General features: G+C 39.3%; 1 protein-coding gene across 2 annotated transcripts in view; it reads left to right on the forward strand.

Annotated features, from left to right (window-relative positions):
* Positions 1 to 13,946, forward strand: part of LOC142483626 (zinc metalloproteinase-disintegrin-like protein H3) — a 232,001-nt gene that overhangs the window by 183,334 nt on the left and 34,721 nt on the right. The window lies entirely within an intron of this gene.

The raw sequence follows: 13,946 nt of genomic DNA on the forward strand, positions 1-13,946 counted from the left end.
GTGTGGTGCACCTGCTGGCTTTCAGGACTCCTGAGTCTCCCGCTGGGTGTTAAGGGGAATATCACCATGACAGGCGTCTGAGGTAGTGTCTCTGAGTCCTACTCAAATCTGGTACAGCGCCTCCACCCCATCAGGATCTCTGCGGCAGCAGGGGGACGTATCTGATAGGGAACTCCTTCTTGGTGCACCCTCCTGCTGAATGACTCCACACTCACACAGAAGGGATCTTTTGAACCAGGGCATCTTTAATGACATCTTTATAAGCAGACTGCCCCTAGTCGCGGTACACACTAGCCGCTCATTTCTTTGCTGCACTCGATTGGGAAAGTTCCTCCTCTTCTAATAGAGTTGCTCTCCACCTCTCCCCTAAGGAAGATCCACCAGCTGCACCAGTTCCCTGGTCACAGTGTGTAGTCAGCTTGCACTGATGTATCTGACAGGCAGACTTGCACTGCTGCAGACACTTCACTCAGGAACATTAACATAACCACTAACTTTAGGCAGTTCTGTGTCTTATATAGGCTCAGAAACAGACCCACCTCTGTGTCACTAACAGTGGACACAAAGCATGTTGTCACTTCCTTTGTTACATATGACACTTCACCAGGTTTTGAGGGCAAACCTCCATGATTGTTACTGGCAACCCTGCCTGCTTACCAGGATTACTGCCAGTATGAAGGAGATATGTACACCAATTTTACACATGGCTACAGTACAATAATGTAAGACATTTAATATAATACCACTAAAAATTATTGGAATCTCACTCATATATTTCTGTTAAAAATGTGTTTGTAGATCAATTCAGATCAAGTGTGCTGGTGTATTGGTGTCTCTGTGGGACTTAGCGGTTCAGGCGCGGGCGCTCCGGTCTCAGTATATGATGCCAGGCTTTACCACAGAGCTCTCCTCTGCTCCAGGTTTCCGTCCGCTTCAAGGCTAAGACAGAAATTAGGAGGAAATCCAGTTGTGGGATTTACAGCTGAATTGAAGGGTCTCAATGTTGTGATGTGTGTTTCAGAGCAAGTAGTGGGGCTCCTGCCTCCCATCATTGTTCCGTCTGCATATCTACACTCAGCCTGCATGTATCCAGCACCCTGACAAGGTTAAGCAATCACCACAAAGCCATATACGAAAAGAACATTGGTGGAGTCTATGAGCCCTACTGTTGCTGTTGACATACATTTTGCTATTTTTCTCCCTGCGGTATACATTTCTTTCATTTTGCACTGATCCGATGTAGACACTATACATGTTTTTTTAATTGGTTTTATTGTTTTTCCACTTCTTAATCAATTTGACCTCACAATAAATATTTGTATCAGCCATGTGCTAAACCTATTTTTGAGTGCCCCTATTTTGAGTTTCTACAGCATCTGTCTTTTGGGTGTTGTAATTTCTTTTGTTTTGGTACATATTCCCTTTTGCTCTTGGGTGCACCACCAATGATATTTATTCATATATTTTCAGGTTGGATAGGTTAGCTCATTTAATTTTTGACATGGTAGTAGAGCTCTTCTCAGCATTTTTTCCTCTCTGAAATAGTGTCATGTGAGACACAGGAAGAGGATTTCATGTGCTCACAATTGGGGCTGAACAGGAAGGACATGAAATACATTTCCTAGTCCACAACTGGCTACACACAGAGAGATCTCCCGCACTGCTACAATGTGAACCGTGTTTGAGGTGCTTACTAGGTAAGGGATAAGGTACACAAGAGAAAAAGAAACCTAATATACCAGCACTCTATCAAACTGAATGTATAGTGACATAATTAAAATAATTTTATTAATAAACAATGAATACAAAAATGGGCTTTAAAATCAGAGAATATGTTAAACAGCACGTGACTGTAATCATTGGTAACTTAACCAAGGGTAGTTAAGTGATGTATACATATGGAGATCCTTTATGGATATTCAGGATCTGTGGCTATATATATAGCCTCCTTGATTTTTTGAAATAGGTCCGTAGAGTAACCACCATAAACTATATGTCCATCCACAGAGCTGCTCTGAATGTGGGTATGTAAGCATACAGCAGTTATAGGTGGATACACACAGCAATTGCTGTGTCTGGCATAGTTATTACCTCTCACTACTTATATGTCACCACAAATTCAGAGCACATACTAGCTTTGAGATTTACTTTTATATGTGGATGGACATTTAGTTTATGGTGGTTACTCTACGGACCTATTTCCAAAATCAATGAGGCTATATATATAGCCACAGATCCTGAATATCCATAAAGGATCTCCATATGTATACATCACTTAACTACCCTTGGTTAAGTTACCAATTATTACAGTCACGTGCTGTTTAACACATTCTCTGAATTTAAAGCCCATTTTTGTATTCATTGTTTATTAATAAAATTATTTTAATTATGTCACTATACATTCAGTTTGATAGAGTGCTGGTATATTAGGTTTCTTTTTCTCTTGTGTACCTAGTCCACAACTGGGCTGACCTGGGGAACATTAGAGGTCTTGAGCTGCATAAGACTGCAGGCTGACAGAAAGACAAAGGGGACAAGACTACTAAACTTGGATCCTTATATTGCTATAGCACACAAGGGTGCGGACCCAGGAGAGCAGAGAGGCCATCCCCTACACCTACAAGAAACAGATAAGACTTTCTTATGGGACTGTTGTCTATCTATCTATCTATCTAGTTATCTATCATTCTATCTATCTATCTGTATATATACTGCTGCGGCAGACTTTATTCTAACAAATCACCGGTTTGTCCCTGGCTTGTTCCTGGAATGCGACGCTGTTCACCCAGAGCATGTTGCGTTCCATTTGCGTTCCCAGCCACGTGTCATGCCCGGCTGACGCGCGGTTGATGTGTTAATTGATAATGGTTCAGGATTTAATAGGCTGCAATGCTTTGCGTGTCCACCAGATGGCATAAATTCATGAATTGTAATGAAGTATATATATATATATATACTGTATAACAACAACCCCTATAACCCCTAACATACGGTACACATACAGTGCTGTATATGCACATCAATGATACTACAGTATAGGCCGGCGGGGACGAGATGTGTTTGCAGGCACATTAAAAATTATTTAAAATACATTTTTATTCATAGTGTAGATGTGCAGGGGGTCTCCGGAGCTGAACCGCATTGGTTTCAGGTCAGGGACCCTCTGCTTCCCGAGATACAGGCCCCTTTATGGGGTGCCGGTATCCCTCTGCATTTAAAGGTCCCGATCACGTGACCGCGGAATGTAAAGAAAGCAGAGGGATACCGGCACCCCATAAAGGGGCCTGTATCTCGGGAAGCAGGGGGTCCCCGGACCTAAAACCAAAGCGGTTCCGCTCCGGAGACCCTCTGCACATCTACAGTATGAATAAAACACCCATATATATAAACACTCGTTCCTTACCTTTGCGGCTATGTGCTATGGTAACGAAGCAGCATGAATGTATTTTTAACAATATTGTACAGTGAGCAGGTGGTTCCCTGAGCCACAAATCAAAGCTCAGGGGACCCCCTGCTCCTGCACAATATTATTAAAATACAGAAATGCAGCTTCATTACCATAGCTGATAGCCGCTAAGGCAATGAAGGGGTTAACCCACCGTGCCCGCTTAATTGTGGGTAGCGGGGGTGGGTGAAGGGGGTATTTGGCCCTTGGTGTGAGTTTAGGACTTGCGGGGGGGTTGTGGGTGCACTTAACCCCTTCACGACCGTAGCAGTTAATACCGCTATGGTCATGAAGGGGTTAACCCCTCCCGCTACCCCCCCACAAGCCCTAAACAACCACCGTTGGGGCTATTACCCCCTTCACCCACCCCCGCTACCCACAATAAAAAAATTCACACACAGTAGCCCCACAATAAATAAATAAATCTAAATAAATAAATAAATACATGAATATAAATAAATACATTTAAAATAAATTTTTATTAATAGTGTAGATGTGCAGGGGGTCTCCGGAGCTGAACCGCACTGGTTTCAGGTCCGGGGACCCCCTGCTTCCCGAGATACAGGCCCCTTTATGAGGTGCCGGTATCCCTCTGCATTTAAAGGTCCAGATCACGTGACCGTGGCATGTAAACAAAGCAGAGGGATACCGGCATCCCCTAAAGGGGCCTGTATCTCTGGAAGCAGGGGGTCCCCGGACCTTAAACCAAAGCGGTTCTGCTCCAGAGACCCTCTGCACATCTACAGTATGAATAAATCACACACATCAATAAAGAATCATTCCTTACCTGTGCGGCTATGTGCTATGGTTACGAAGCAGCATGAATGTATTTTTAATAATATTGTACAGTGAGCAGGGGGTTCCCTGAGCCACAAATCAAAGCTCAAGGGACCCGCTGCTCCTGCACAATATTATTAAAATACAGAAATGCTGCTTCATTACCTTAGCGGCTAACCGCTAAGGCAATGAAGGGGTTAACCCACCGTGCCCGCTTTATTGTGGGTAGCGGGGGTGGGTGAATGGGGTATTTGGCCCTTGGTGTGAGTTTAGGACTTGCGGGGGGGTTGCGGGTGCACTTAACCCCTTCACGACCGTAGCAGTTAATACCGCTACGGTCAGGAAGGGGTTAACCCCTCCCGCTACCCCCCCGCAAGCCCTAAACAACCACTGTTGGGACTAATACCCCCTTCACCCACCCCCGCTACCCACAATAAAAAAAATTCACACACAGCAGCCCCACAATAAATAAATAAATCTAAATAAATAAATAAATACATGAATATAAATATATATATATACAGTGTTCAACAAACCTATACATTTGCTCGCCCCGGGCGAGTGGATTTAACCCCCGGGCGAGTAAATATTGGTCCAAGCAGCACACGTTTGATACTAGGTGGCGAGTAGATTTTTTTGTGTGGCGAGTAGATTTTTTGGTGATTTGTCAACCACTGTGTGTGTATATATATATATATATATATATATATATATATATATATATATATATATATATATATATCCCAACAAGAATGACCTAGGCGCAAGTGGAGACAAGAAAAACAAACATAGGGTAATACGTTCTAACAATTTCACGCCAGAAGGTACGATATGCACTTACAGTGTGTAAGATATAATCAGGCCTTGTATCCACTCTGGGATCTGGAACAATTATGAAGAATCTGGGACATCCAGCAACATCTCCTCCGCAGGAAACGTAATCTCGTGCTTAGTATCACATGTAGGAAGAGAAGTGGGACACACACATAGTGTAACACAGTTTATTTAAAATTGGTTATAAAATGACAATAGGTAAAATACTCACACTTTGTGAGTTTTCATAAAAACTTTTGAGAATTTAGAGCATCTCACACTCATCAAGGGTGGGTATCTATGGATCTATAAACAGTCTTTGTTGTTTTCCTATAAGGTGTACTGGTGACCACTTAGTATTTTATGGCCGGCTGCCAGAGGTGTAGAAACACTTTATAACTGCACTCTAAATAGTGTCCAAAGCCTCTAAGGTCAAGGTATTAGCTCCGTTGGTGAGGACCCTTGGTGAGGGGCCGTGCGTCTCTCTAACTGCACCTAATGTGCTAGTTGTACTCACGCTACTTCAGGGGTACAGAGTATGCAGTCTCTCACTTCTGTTTGTGTAAATCCCGACCGTCTACAGACTTCACAGCTCCTCCGGCTGCTCTCGTCCTCCGTGGCCGTCCTGCAACACGTGATGGCGTAATGACGTCACTCCGTCTAGCGAGATTGTCGTCCAAATCCCCCGGCTCACTGTTTTATCTGCGTCCCAATCCTCCTTGTTAGAAACAAGTACCACAAAGGTATACCGGTACAAATCGCTGCCAGCAGCCGTTGACTGCTGTCCGCTGCTCCCGAATGTCCTGTGTTCACTCTCAGTTGTCTAAAAACCACGCCCTATGCGTTTCTCCTTTCGGCTTCGTCAGGGGATGATCTCACTATCTGTCCCTAATCCTGGGTTTAAATACCCTCCTCCATTACATGACTGGCTGCCCAGTAAATTGAAAAATTGCAGAATTTACATATCAATTACACTTCTTAATAATACTATGCATCAAAGAAACTCTATTAAAAATGGTATTCATATTTATGTTAATACGAACTATTGAGAACAAATACTTCTAATACCACCAATCAAATGATAAAAACATATACAAAGATTTATAACGATATTGTATAAACACATTCAATTGGGGATACACCTCTAATTTGGTTCCTAGCTTCTAAAAAGCAATCAATGATTAGCCTATATTTTTAACCACTAAAGTCCCCCAATTTGGATAGACTCTCGTGTGGATATACTAATTATGTTTTCCTTGAATAGAGAGGGTTAGGACTTTTACATTTTATGGGAGTGCAATAATGTAATTAATACCAACACTATATACTCCATAGAAAATGGATCTCCATACATTGGAGTGGTTATAAATCAAGATTACTCCCTCACCATTTTTAAATTCTAACTCTTAGGGGGATTGTATTATATTTTTCTATTATTTAAAACAAGCCCAGTTAATTACAAATACGATTCACCCAATTATATTATGATTTTATATTCAAAGACATAAATTCATTCTTAAGGGGAATACACATAAATATCTTTCTATAAACAGGCATGGTAAATTCTAAATTTGATTTACACAGAAACATTGTTGATGTGTATTTATAGGCATATATTAATATTAACATAATTTTTATGTTTAAACAGTTATGAATAAAAATTCATAGACTTTCTAGTTATTATTAAACAGAATAGCCTTATTACATAGCATTTTCTTGTAGTTCTCCCAATGTATTGTTTGTTGCAAGGACATTGCAACAAATAGACAACATAGCTTGAGTTACAGTCAATCATATCTTTTATGTCATATGTATCTTGTGAGACTTCCGACTTTATCGTCTTAAAGCTCTTTTGAGAGTTTGGATGAAGTTTGCAACCTTTGCACGTTTGACACTTAAAAAACCCTGTGGTTATCGTAACTGGTTTCAGATTGTCCCTTTTTAAATAGCTAGGGGCTAATCTTTCTTTAAGATTTGCTGCCCTGGTAAAGATAATTTCAGGTTTAGATGGTAATATCTGCTGCAACATTGGGTCCTTATGTAGGATACCCCAATGTTTGTGTATGATTTTCCTAATATCTCTAGCTGAATTACTATATCTAGTTACAAATGGAACCGATGTTTTCCCTTCTTCTCCCCTTCTTGTATCTTTAATTTTGTATTGTATTAACTCTGCCCTATCCATCAAGGAAACTTTTCTGTATGCATCCTCAACTATATCCTTTTTGTAGTTTCTTTCATCAAATTTAACCATTAGGTCTTTCGCCTGTTCCTCAAACACATGTTTCTTTGTGCAATTGCGTCTAATTCTTTGCATCTGGCCCAATGGGATATTGTTTAGCCACTTCTCTGAGTGTCTACTGTCTCCCAATAAAAAGTTATTTGTATCCACACTTTTGATATAAGTTTTGGTCTCAATTTGTCCTTCATCAATATAAATGAGTAAATCTAGGAATTCAATCTGGATCTTACTGTACCTAGTAGTGAACTTTAAATTATATGGATTACTATTCAATCCAGCCAGAAATACCTCCAAGAGATCTGTACTACCCTCCCAAATCAGGAGGATATCATCTCTGTATTGATGCCATGATACCAAGTTTGCGCCAAATTCGTGATTGGACCAGATAAACTGGTCCTCCCACATACCCATAAAGATATTTGCATAATTCGGCGCAAACTTGGTACCCATGGCAATGCCCCTAACCTGGAGAAAGAACTTGTCATCATACCAAAAGTAGTTATGACCTAGGATGTATCTGATGCAGTCTACAATGAAATCTACTTGTGCTGATTCTAAAACATTATTTTGCATCAAGTTGTCTTTAACAGATGTGCAGCCCTGTGTGTGATCGATCTCTGTATAAAGCGAACACACATCACATGTCACTAGAATATAGCTGTCCTTCCACTCAATATCTTGCAGGATATTCAGAAACTGAATTGTATCTTTCAAGTAAGATTTCAGTTTACCTACAGGTTCCTTTAAGAAGTGATCTATATATCCCGATAGATTCGAGGTGAGGGCCTTGATTCCGGACACTATAGGGCGACCTGGTGGGTGGATGGGATCTTTATGGAGCTTGGGTAGATAATAAAAGATGGGGATTCTTGGTGATTCTATATATAGATATTCCCACTCATTTTTACTTAATATACCATCTTTAAGACCTCTATTCAGCAATCCCAACAGTTCCATCTGGAACTTCTCTGTTGGATTACCTTCCAATGGTATATATGTCACTGACTCTCCCAATAATCTTAATGACTTCAAATTATAATCTCGCCTGTTAAGGATCACCACCCCCCCACCCTTATCAACAGTTTTGATTACAATGTCATCCCTTCCCCTTAATTCCTGGACTGCATCGAGCTCTTTCTTTGTCATATTCTTGTTAAAACCTTGTTTTTTCTTTCCTTCCAGTTTTTCCATATCCTCCTGAACTAATTTACTGAACGTATCAATATGTCCTCCCCTCAAATAACTCGGGTAGAATAATGATTTCTTTTTACATGTAGTACTGTATGTATAAATCTCTCACAGGTTGTATTATTCTCATTTCTTACTTCTTGTGTCACATTCTGTTTCATAAAGTACTTTTTTAAAGTTACATTTCTGGCAAATTTACTGATGTCAATGTATGTATTAAAAACATTGATTCTGCTACTAGGAGTAAATGCCATACCTTTACTGAGTACATTCTTTTGATCTGGTGTCAGGATTACATTACTCAAATTAAAAATTCCTTGCTCTTGGGTATTTATAGTGGGGTTTTTTTGGTGGCTTTAGCCCCTCCTCTAGTCCCTCTTTTAGTGGGCTTTCTATTTTTCTTTTGTGGGGTGACGATGGTTTGTGAGTCGTCTGGGGTTGTGTTTTTTTTCTCCCCCCCATCCCCCTCCCGGTTTGTCCTTGTCCTGTCTCCTCTCTAAAAAAGACATAGATTCTGCTGATGTTGATGGTTTTTCAGCTTCCTCAAACACCTCCTCTTTATCCTCATCTCTACGGGTATGATTCTGTGGAGCTTGTTTTTATTATAATTTCCCTTCCAACTTTGTTTTCTAGGTCTATATTCCCCGGAGCCCCGTCTATCTCTATCATGCCAGTGTTTACCTCTATTATCCCCCCAATGATGATAATCTTTTTTATAGTATGAATTGGATTTTGGGGCAGTAAGATTGATTGAAAATAAATTAGATTTAATAAATCAGGATTCAAAGTATAAAGAAATAGAAAAGAAAGTCAAATTAAGGGTTGATAAGAATGAAAGAGATACAAAATTACGTAAACAAAGAAAAGCAAGGAGAGATAAAGAGGATTATCAAAATAATTGTTACAGAACATGGAAACAAAATAAAAAAGATACCAATATTGATTCTAAAGATCAAAAACCACCACAAAGTCAGTCAGGTCATCAAAATGTGAGTAATAGTCAATATCATGCCCCAAAATCCAATTCATACTATAAAAAAGATTATCATCATTGGGGGGATAATAGAGGTAAACACTGGCATGATAGAGATAGACGGGGCTCCGGGGAATATAGACCTAGAAAACAAAGTTGGAAGGGGAATTATAATAAAAAACAAGCTCCACAGAATCATACCCGTAGAGATGAGGATATAGAGGAGGTGTTTGAGGAAGCTGAAAAACCATCAACATCTGCAGAATCTAGGTCTTTTTTAGAGAGGAGACAGGACAAGGACAAACCAGGAGGGGGAGGGGGGGGGAGAAAAAAAACACAACCCCAGACGACTCACAAACCATCGTCACCCCGCAAAAGAAAAATAGAAAGCCCACTAAAAGAGGGACTAGAGGAGGGGCTAAAGCCACCAAAAAAACCAACACTATAAATACCCAAGAGCAAGGAATTTTTAATTTGAGTAATGTAATCCTGACACCAGATCAAAAGAATGTACTCAGTAAAGGTATGGCATTTGCTCCTTGTAGCAGAATCAATGTTTTTAATACTGTACATACATTGACATCAGTAAATTTGCCAGAAATTTAACTTTAAAAAAGTAATTTATGAAACAGAATGTGATACAAGAAGTAAGAAATGAGAATAATACAACCTGTGAGAGATTTATACATACTACATGTAAAAAGAAATCATTATTCTACCCGAGTTATTTGAGGGGAGGACATATTGATACGTTCAGTAAATTAGTTCAGGAGGATATGGAAAAACTGGAAGGAAAGAAAAAACAAGGTTTTAACAGGAATACAGTATGACAAAGAAAGAGCTCGATGCAGTCCAGGAATTAAGGGGAAGGGATGACATTGTAATCAAAACTGCTGATAAGGGTGGGGGGGTGGTGATCCTTAACAGACAGGATTATAATTTGGAGCCATTAAGATTATTGGGAGATTCAGTGACATATATACCATTGGAAGGTAATCCAACAGAGAAGTTCCAGATGGAACTGTTGGGATTGCTGAATAGAGGTCTTAAAGATGGTATATTAAGTAAAAATGAGTGGGAATATCTATATATAGAATCACCAAGAATCCCCATCTTTTATTATCTACCCAAGCTCCATAAGGATCCCATCCACCCACCAGGTCGCCCTATAGTGTGCGGAATCAAGGCCCTCACCTCGAATCTATCGGGATATATAGATCACTTCTTAAAGGAACCTGTAGGTAAACTGAAATCTTACTTGAAAGATACAATTCAGTTTCTGAATATCCTGCAAGATATTGAGTGGAAGGACAGCTATATTCTAGTGACATGTGATGTGTGTTCGCTTTATACAGTGATCGATCACACACAGGGCTGCACATCTGTTAAAGACAACTTGATGCAAAATAATGTTTTAGAATCAGCACAAGTAGATTTCATTGTAGACTGCATCAGATACATCCTAGGTCATAACTACTTTTGGTATGACGACAAGTTCTTTCTCCAGGTTAGGGGCACTGCCATGGGTACCAAGTTTGCGCCGAATTATGCAAATATCTTTATGGGTATGTGGGAGGACCAGTTTATCTGGTCCAATCATGAATTTGGCGCAAACTTGGTATCATGGCATCGATACAGAGATGATATCCTCCTGATTTGGGAGGGTAGTACAGATCTCTTGAAGGTATTTCTGGCTGGATTGAATAGTAATCCATATAATTTAAAGTTCACTACTAAGTACAGTAAGATCCAGATTGAATTCCTAGATTTACTCATTTATATTGATGAAGGACAAATTGAGACCAAAACTTATATCAAAAGTGTGGATACAAATAACTTTTTATTGGGAGACAGTGGACACTCAGAGAAGTGGCTAAACAATATCCCATTGGGCCAGATGCAAAGAATTAGACGCAATTGCTCAAAGAAACATGTGTTTGAGGAACAGGCGAAAGACCTAATGGTTAAATTTGATGAAAGAAACTACAAAAAGGATATAGTTGAGGATGCATACAGAAAAGTTTCCTTGATGGATAGGGCAGAGTTAATACAATACAAAATTAAAGATACAAGAAGGGGAGAAGAAGGGAAAACATTGGTTCCATTTATAACTAGATATAGTAATTCAGCTAGAGATATTAGGAAAATCATACACAAACATTGGGGTATCCTACATAAGGCCCCAATGTTGCAGCAAATATTACCATCTAAACCTGAAATTATCTTTACCAGGGCAGCAAATCTTAAACAAAGATTAGCCCCTAGCTGTTTAAAAAGGGACAATCTGAAACCAATTACGATAACCACAGGGTTTTTTAAGTGTCAAACGTGCAAAGGTTGCAAACTTCATCCAAACTCTCAAAAGAGCTTTAAGACGATAAAGTCGGAAGTCTCACAAGATACATATGACATAAAAGATATGATTGACTGTAACTCAAGCTATGTTGTCTATTTGTTGCAATGTCCTTGCAACAAACAATACATTGGGAGAACTACAAGAAAACGAAAAATCCGCATTGCAGAGCATGTAAGAAATATAGAAAAGGGCCTGCAACAACACAGTGTGTCTAAGCATTTTAAAGATTTTCATGGTCAGGACCCTAAGGGTCTGAAATTTGTAGGCATTGAAAATATTAGACCTAGTTGGAGAGGAGGGAATCCTGTGATTAAAATATCAAGACAGGAAACATACTGGATTTATGCCCTCAAAACTCTAACACCACTAGGTCTAAATATCGACATAGACCTAGGATCCTTTTTTAGAGATTAAGCTGTATATATGTCAAATTAATTTCTTACATTGAGTTCTAATTACCATCTATGTGAATAAAGTAGTTTAGAATATGATATAAACAATGTCATCCCCGGTGTATGTGTTCAATGTATCAATGACAATTCAGTACTTTTCAATACTATTTAGGATGTAGTTATGAGACCTGTTTTTAAATGTATTATACTCTGTGATGAGTTTATCATTTATTATGTAACTGGGAATTATATATTCATAGACACACCACTTACCCTCCCTATGCCCCCTCTGTATGAATGTCTGATCCTATCTGTTTAATATGCTATGTAATAAGGCTATTCTGTTTAATAATAACTAGAAAGTCTATGAATTTTTATTCATAACTGTTTAAACATAAAAATTATGTTAATATTAATATATGCCTATAAATACACATCAACAATGTTTCTGTGTAAATCAAATTTAGAATTTACCATGCCTGTTTATAGAAAGATATTTATGTGTATTCCCCTTAAGAATGAATTTATGTCTTTGAATATAAAATCATAATATAATTGGGTGAATCGTATTTGTAATTAACTGGGCTTGTTTTAAATAATAGAAAAATATAATACAATCCCCCTAAGAGTTAGAATTTAAAAATGGTGAGGGAGTAATCTTGATTTATAACCACTCCAATGTATGGAGATCCATTTTCTATGGAGTATATAGTGTTGGTATTAATTACATTATTGCACTCCCATAAAATGTAAAAGTCCTAACCCTCTCTATTCAAGGAAAACATAATTAAGTAGTATATCCACACGAGAGTCTATCCAAATTGGGGGACTTTAGTGGTTAAAAATATAGGTTAATCATTGATTGCTTTTTAGAAGCTAGGAACCAAATTAGAGGTGTATCCCCAATTGAATGTGTTTATACAATATCGTTATAAATCTTTGTATATGTTTTTATCATTTGATTGGTGGTATTAGAAGTATTTGTTCTCAATAGTTCGTATTAACATAAATATGAATACCATTTTTAATAGAGTTTCTTTGATGCATAGTATTATTAAGAAGTGTAATTGATATGTAAATTCTGCAATTTTTCAATTTACTGGGCAGCCAGTCATGTAATGGAGGAGGGTATTTAAACCCAGGATTAGATAGTGAGATCATCCCCTGACGAAGCCGAAAGGAGAAACGCATAGGGCGTGGTTTTTAGACAACTGAGAGTGAACACAGGACATTCGGGAGCAGCGGACAGCAGTCAACGGCTGTTGGCAGCGATTTGTACCGGTATACCTTTGTGGTACTTGTTTCTAACAAGGAGGATTGGGACGCAGATAAAACAGTGAGCCGGGGGATTTGGACGACAATCTCGCTAGACGGAGTGACGTCATTACGCCATCACGTGTTGCAGGACGGCCACGGAGGACGAGAGCAGCCGGAGGAGCTGTGAAGTCTGTAGACGGTCGGGATTTACACAAACAGAAGGGAGAGACTGCATACTCTGTACCCCTGAAGTAGCGTGAGTACAACTAGCACATTAGGTGCAGTTAGAGAGACGCACGGCCCCTCACCAAGGGTCCTCACCAACGGAGCTAATACCTTGACCTTAGAGGCTTTGGACACTATTTAGAGTGCAGTTATAAAGTGTTTCTACACCTCTGGCAGCCGGCCATAAAATACTAAGTGGTCACCAGTACACCTTATAGGAAAACAACAAAGACTGTTTATAGATCCATAGATACCCACCCTTGATGAGTGTGAGATGC

This window comes from Ascaphus truei, unplaced genomic scaffold (assembly GCF_040206685.1).
Source record: "Ascaphus truei isolate aAscTru1 unplaced genomic scaffold, aAscTru1.hap1 HAP1_SCAFFOLD_346, whole genome shotgun sequence".
Lineage (NCBI taxonomy): Eukaryota > Metazoa > Chordata > Amphibia > Anura > Ascaphidae > Ascaphus > Ascaphus truei.